We start from the raw sequence: 7,501 nt of genomic DNA on the forward strand, positions 1-7,501 counted from the left end.
GCGGCATGTGCCTACGAGGCGCCACCAGGGTCGCCCCACTGGGCGCAGGTAGCCACCCGGCCCGGGCCGCAGATGTGAGGTTCTCGGGGCTTAGGTTTCCGGAAAGGGGAGCGACGGGATCCACTGGTCCTGGACGTGGGTCCCGTCCCGGTTAGCGGCATATGAGGACCCTTGTGCGCCTGGTGTCAGCACCCTGGTCTGTGCAGTGATCCGAGCAGAAAAGATAGGGACGAGCGCTTTCCTCCTGACACAGACACGCCGCTCGCCCCTCCTCCTCCTCTCTCCACCCCGGGCTGGCACCCCCACCTCCGCGGTCAGCTGGGACCCCAGCCCTGCGCAGTGGCCTCTCATGCCCTACAAGGCTGGTGAATAGGGAACCCAAGGCCGAGATGTGCTGATCCCCGGGCTCTTATCTCTGTTTTCCCACACCCCCACCAAAGCTGAGCGAGGGACCCACTTAGGAGGGGTCCTCCGGGGGCCCCATGCTGGCTCAGCGCCCAGAGACTTCTCCCTACCGATCCGCCAACCTCCTGGGCTGGGGGGCCATGTCCCACGGTAGCCGGCTGAGAGTGGGCATTGCTGATGTTCACTTTTCCAGAGGGAGATTGGAAGCCCAGGAGGGCTTTCTGTTGAACCCTTCATTCAAGGAGTGACTGCCCAGTTCTGGACCCTGACCAAGCAGTCATGATGGAAGTGGATGCTTCTGGGAACCTGGTCTGCCCAACACATCTGAACATTGTTGGGAAATTCCTAAGTCAGGGATACATACCAATCTCTTCTCTTGCGTATTCCCTGCTGAAGTCTGTGTTCAACCCCAGTGGCTCCCAGGCTTACCAGCCCTCCAGGCTCCACTGGAAAGAAGCCCATCTCTGCCTGGACACCTGATTCTTGTCCTTCAGCCCTCACATGGGAGTCACCTCTAGGCAGCCTCCCCTTAGATGCCCCTGCTCTGCTCTACTCTGTCCTCTGTCCCTCTGGGCAACACTAGTCACTCTGGGTTGTCAGGGTTCCTCTACCTGGCCAGTTTCTTTTTTTTTTTTTTTTTAATTTAATTTATTGGTACATTCTAGGTAGACAGTACAGTTACATTCATTACTGGGATCTTGTACCTTTACATGCCAGGTCTTGGTTCTCATTTTTTTCCCCTTGTCCCCACCCTCCCTTTACTCTCCTCTCCCCTCCCCCCCCTTCCCTGACCAGTTTCTTGAAGATTGGGAATTTTCTTTGTCATTTTTGTATCTCGAGCATCTAACAAAGTCTTTGAATCAATACAATAAATAAGTAAACATAAGTCTCCCAACTACACAGTTAGTGATTTAACACAGTTTTATCATTTAACAGTATTTCATACTTGTGGGTTTAAATGTTTCCTACAAATAATAGTGTCCAAAAGTCTTGTTCTCTCTTTATCTCTTCTGTCTGTGTCTCTTTGTGTCCCCCCAAACCCCATCCCTCTCCTTTCTGTCTTTTTTCTCCCTCTTTCTTTCTCGCTGAGTTTGGTGGTCTTAGAGATGATGAACAAAGGCTATTCCATTTGTTCCCCATTTCAGAGACCATGGCCAAGGTGATCCAGCCATGGGAAAGCTTGTATAAAGTGTATTCAGACCGTTTGTACAGAGGGTCTGTCCAGACTTGGAGAGCAGGGCAGTTTTCAGAGGTGATTAAAAGGGTTTGATGTTGGAGACTTGGGGGAGCTTTAGGGGCTGACAGAGACTTAAGTCTGGAAGCTCAGTGACTGTTTATCCCAACCTAGCACAGCTTTTTCTAGTTCTACCTCAGCCAGAAGGACATGAACAGTTGGCTTTGGCTACTGACCTCTGTGCAGACAAAGGATAGGGAATAAGTTGTCAATTGTGACATCAACAAGTCCAAGCTCTCCTTAGGGGAGCTCTGATCTTGAGCATTAGGACTAATCTCTTCTTGATCCTGGGGTGCAGGTCACTGTTTATCCTTGATTTGGGGAAAATTCAAGAAAGACCTAAACCATGCATTCTTGGGAGCCAAACAGGCAAACCCTGTTCAGACTAGTAGTGAGTTGAGGGTGAGGGTGAAGTTAGGGGGCAAGAGGAAAGATTTTAGAGGTATAGGGGAGGTGGGCTGTGGTCCAGGGGGGCATCTCTGATGGGCCAGGAGGGGTGGGCATGTCAGCCAGGTGATCAGCTTAGGGGGATGATCTGAATTAATTCTCATAATCCCTGGGCTCAGGATTCAGCCTTTTTCCTAATCCCATCCCAGGAGTTCATCCTTTCTGAGGACTGATGCAGCCATTTATCCCCTTTTACCCTTATTTCCAAATGCCTAGATCCTTTCATTAAAAATTTAAAAATGAGTATTTGAAACATGCAAAACAGTATAGCATTGAGAATAATATAACAAATATCCATGTAGTAGGACTAGAACCAGCTATTCATATGTTGCCATATTTGAGTCTATGGTTTTACATGTACATATCCACAAAGAATTATTCTTTTTTGTTTAAGAAATTTGTCTAAATGGTGTTGTGTTGTATACTTTTTTTTTCTGCAAACATTTTTCTCAGTTCTTTTACTTTAGTCCATGTTGTTTCCTATAGCTTCAGTTTGTGAATGCTATTTTGTTGCTGAATAGGCCACAATTTACTTATCTATTCTTATGTTAGTGGGCTCTTTCCAATTTTCCATATTAAAAATAGTGCTACAGTGGATAGTTTTGTGAATGCCTCTTGTGTGTTTCTCTGGGGCAGATACGAAGAAATGGAATTTCTGAGTCATGGGATAGGTGCATCTTTAACTCTGCTAGTTGTGGCCATGTTGTTCTATAAAATAGTCAGACCAATGTAAATACCAGTATTCACAGCTTTATCTTGTTTCTGGTCCCCCACTGACCTGGACATTACATATTCTATTTCTATTTATTTTTTCAACGACTGTCTTTTTATATATTTTCCAAACATTCTTCCTTAAGTCTACCATGATCATACATTTTCTGAATAATAGAAGGAATTTCAAACATGTTAATTCTGGAATTACAGAAATGTACCACCATGCCCAATAAAAAAATTTTTTTTTGAGGGTCTCACTTATGTAGTGAGACTGATCTGGAACTCACTGTGTAGCCCAGGCTGGTTTTGAACTCACAGTGATCCTCCTAACTCAGCCTCCGGAGTGCTGGGATTATAGGCGTGTGTCATCACTCCCGGCTCCCAATAAATGTTTAAAGTTTGTTTTATCTAACATCTGTGTTTGTATTTTCAGGGGCACTTGATAAGGGGATAGCTACATTTGTGTAGTCTTTCATGGTACCAGAAATTCTCCTATAGATTCTATTTTATTTCTTTAGAAATAGGGTCTTGCTGTATGGTTCAGGCTGGTCTTGAACTCACTATGTAGTCCAGGCTGGCCTTGTACTTGCTGTGACCCTCCTGTCTTAGCCCCAAGTGCTGGAATTACAAGTGTGTGCCACAACGCCCAGCTATATTCTCTTTATCTTTAATGTTATTTCCAACATCCTATGACCCTAAAGTGCATTATATTTTCTGTTTTAATCCTCCCAGCAACTCTGAGAAGTAAGTACTATTGTTACCTTTACCAAAGGAAAAACTGAGTCTTGGGATTATGAACTTTAATCCTACCTAGCTTTTGGACTTTGAGTCCAGTGCATTTCATAGCATAGGTTTTACATAGAGAGCTTGCCTGTTTCTGACCTCCAGCTCAGTTCAGCCTCCAACTTGTTCCCGTCACTGGCTCTACATCTGAAACCCTCTGAGGGGCCGTCTTTGTGCATAATGAAAGGCAGCCCTTAGACTAACCTCCTTGGGCTCAGCCAGATACTGTGCACTCTCCTGCCCAGTTTGGCCTCTGTGGAAATGATGAGGATACAACAGGCTATGTGGCTAATGGGGCGACTGTCTGGAAAGAAGCTTGACCTCGGGATCCTTTAATTACATACCATGAGGCCATTTCTTAACCCAACCTAGAAAAGGCAGACATTGTATGTGGCGACCAGCCAAGGAAGAACAGAAGAAACAAAAAGTAAAACAGGGCTCGTCCGGGATTTGAACCCGGGACCTCTCGCACCCTAAGCGAGAATCATACCCCTAGACCAACGAGCCACTGACAGTTCAGCCTGGTCAGATGTGTCCTTCCTGCCACATCATCATCATCATCATCATCATCAGCAGCAGCAGCAGCAGCAGCAGCAGCAGCAGCAGCAGCAGCAGCAGCAGCAGCAGCAGCAGCAGCAGCTGCCACAGCAGTTTGTGGTTTCTAAGATCAGCCTCTTTCCGTTTTAGGCTGGCTCCCAGCCCAGGCCAGCAGTGTTCCAGCAGGCCTTGCTCCTGGGCTCTCTTCTGTTCCTACCCAGCCCTGGGAAGAGCCATACAAATACTCCTCTGCCCCAAGGCTCTACGCAGGGCCCATTCTTCTAAGTGTGGTTGAGGGGAAAAAAAAAGGGAAGGAGACAGGCCCTGGCAATCCACTTTCCTGGGCAACCCCAGGGCTGTGTGAGCCATCTGGGAGTTGTATCAAATTTAGTACTAGTCTTTCTTAGAAGAAAAAAAATAATTCAAGCCAGGTGTGGTGGCACACGCCTATAATCCCAGCACTCGGGAGGCTGAGGCAGGAGGATCACTGTGAATTTGAGACCAGTGAGTTCCAGGTCAGTCTCAACTACATAGTGAGACCCTGTCTCATAAAACCAAAAAGAAAAAAGAAAAACTATCCTTTCTTTACTCATAATCAGAGAAGCAAAAAAAGTTCTCTAAAACATTAGATCCGAGGAGAGGGCCCAGGAAACTGTCCCAGTTCACTCTCAACAAGGTGACAGTTGCTAAATCACTAAGTTTCTGCATCTGCCCAGTGGGGAAGGGAACATCTGCCCTGTCTGCCTTACAGGTTGAGAGGTGGGAGGCTGCTGGTGAAAGCACTCTGCAAACTGTAAAGTGCTGTACAAACAAGATGGGCTGTGACAGCAACACAAGGCAAGGGAAAGCACACAACAGGAGAGTGGCCATTTAATGCCTGCTGTGGGCCTGGCAGTGTGCTCTGTGCTTTGCAGATCTTTTAAACCATATAACAACCTGGTGAGGTCATTGTCACCCTCACTGTAACATAAAAGAGCTTGCCTCCATTCAGCTTACATTTTGTATTTATCTGAATGCTTACATTTGCCTAAATTCAGCTTATTCACATTTGTCTGATTCTGAAGCCTGTTTTAAATGCGGCACACAGCTACCTAGACTTTTTAGAAAATCAGAAATGGGAACACATCCTGCACATATCCACACTGCCCGCTTCCCAGCCTGCCCTGCTCATCCTGCCAGGAAGGATTTGCTTGTTGTGTAAGGGTTGCCTGGATAAACATCCTTCTGGTGGGGACAGCTGACCCCAAAAGAGAGAGGGGTAAAATTATATCTCAGATACCAGGGTCTCAAAGGAGGCTCCAGTGGGCTCAGCCTGGCATCTCCCCCCCCCCGTCTCTGGAGTACCTATACCACACCATCACATCAGCCCTATCTTGCTCACTTCCAGGGGGCTGTCCTCTGTGTGCTAGGGGCTCCATGGGGACAGAGCCCTGGTGGTCTTTGGGTCTGACCCTGTGTCTTGCCCTTGGCAGTCCTACTGACAGTGCAAAGAAATCCCAGGCACTCTGAGTGTCTGGCCTGGGTGAACCCTTAGCCAGATCATTCTTATTTAACCCTCAGCACAACTATTGTTGTCTTGGCTTTGCAAATGTCTATGGGATGGATGGATGAGTGAGTGAAGTCTCAGGAGTGTGCACAAAAAACTACAAGTGCCACAGCTATTCAGGTGATTCCTCTGCTTGGTTCAAAGTAGAAAACATAAGCTTGGAGGATTCCTCCTACCTTCTTCCAGTAAGCAGGCTTTCTAATGAGCTAGTACCTGTCTTGGATAGGTGGGGAGAATGGCCCCCACTTCCAACAATGGATTGGCCAGCATTCCTTTGTCACTAAGTCATAAAGTTATTGTTTTCACCCAGGAGTGTCTCCACCAGGCAACTGGCTCTGCTGTCTAATCATGGACAGAGAGAGACACAACTGCCCATCTATTCTCAAACCAAAGAGACTTTTTTGGGTAGCTGTTCCCAAGATTTAAACTGACTTTTATATAAAAGCATGCTCAACATGTCACTCCATTATCTTAGCACACGTTCCCTAAATTGTTCTTCTCGGTGGGTGTGCCAGGGAGCGATGTTGCTCAAAGCTATGGCTCCGAGGGACACTTTGCTGAAAATGTTTCAGAGCTGAGACTGAGGTTGAGCCCCAGCCAGTGCTCCTCTTGTGGGGTGCTGCTGAATCTGGGACAAGATCATTCTTCATTGTGTGGCCTTATCTGCCGCAGCCTCCAGTCTACTAAATACCAGTAGTCCCTCCTCTGCTGTTATGACAGCCGTTAAGTCTCCTTTGGACACTTTGAAATGTCTCTTGGCAGTGGGAGTTGTGTTGGGTGGAGAGTGAGCTTGGTGAAAATCCACCAGTACCTGCTTTTACTTTATTTCCAGGCTAAAAGTACCGTGCCCTTGCTCCATGTAGTAGGACTCTGGGCTCCCCATCTTTTGTCTCTGTATCAAAGAAGCCATGGATGGAAGTTTTGTGACTCTTCACTCTCCTCTGAGGTATGAGGATGGCTTTTAAGCAAGGCAAACCCTTGAATGATTCCTCACTTTTGCAACCTTATGCCAATGCTTCCTTTATCTCATCACTTGTCTGGAGAGCCTTACAGGTCAGTACTCAACAGACAATATTGTCACAGAGCATTTTTTCAAGCACTCTGTCACCTCCTTCACAGTAAAAAAAAAAAAAAAAAAAGCTAACACTGGTTACCTCTGAAGAGAGAAACTGAATAGATGGAACTGGTGTGGGAAACATTTTCCATCATATGTTCTTTTTTACTTTTTAAATTTTGAGCTCTGAATCAACATATCTCTATATTCCACACAAAATTATAAAGGGGGAAGAGAAGGGGGGAGGGAGGGAACGAGGCAGTAATAAGGACACTGAAAAATGCATTTCAGGCCTCCAGGTAGCCCTGAATCACAAGAGCTCAGCAGAGGCTCATATTTGGCCCTCACCCTAATGGTTTTGGCTTCTGCACAGTTTGAACTGTGCTTGGTACTGCGCTGTATCCCTAACGGAGGGAGGGTGATAAATGCAATCCAGGGAAGCTGGTTGCGTTTACTCAACACAAATGATGTCCAAAACATAGTTTACTATTATCCCACCAATGTCTTCTTTAAGAAGTCCCCGGAAAGGCAGACTTGTCAGTCATATTCCCAAGAACAGTTGGTTTGCACTGACTCTGTACGCTTTGAAATTTGTAAACGAGTAGCGTCTAGAAAGAGTGTGACCATGGGTAGCAAGCTCACAGGGTGATCATATTTCACTTCCATTTCTAGCTCTTTAACTCCTTAGTGGTGTTTCCTCTCTTTTGCTCCTAATTAGATTCGTTTCTTGTGTCCCATATAGTCCTATAAACCTCCCTTATCTATTTCTGGATAAGGGGAG

At 46.4% G+C, this 7,501-nt stretch overlaps 1 non-coding gene across 1 annotated transcript; it reads right to left on the bottom strand.

The window, feature by feature from the left end:
- Nucleotides 1-4,018: 4,018 nt before the first annotated feature.
- Trnap-agg lies at nucleotides 4,019-4,090 on the bottom strand. The gene has a single exon. It is a non-coding gene; the product is annotated as a tRNA-Pro (tRNA).
- Nucleotides 4,091-7,501: the final 3,411 nt, after the last annotated feature.

Source organism: Fukomys damarensis, unplaced genomic scaffold (assembly GCF_012274545.1).
Source record: "Fukomys damarensis isolate Sample0158 unplaced genomic scaffold, DMR_v1.0_HiC HiC_scaffold_4, whole genome shotgun sequence".
Taxonomy (NCBI): Eukaryota; Metazoa; Chordata; class Mammalia; order Rodentia; family Bathyergidae; genus Fukomys; species Fukomys damarensis.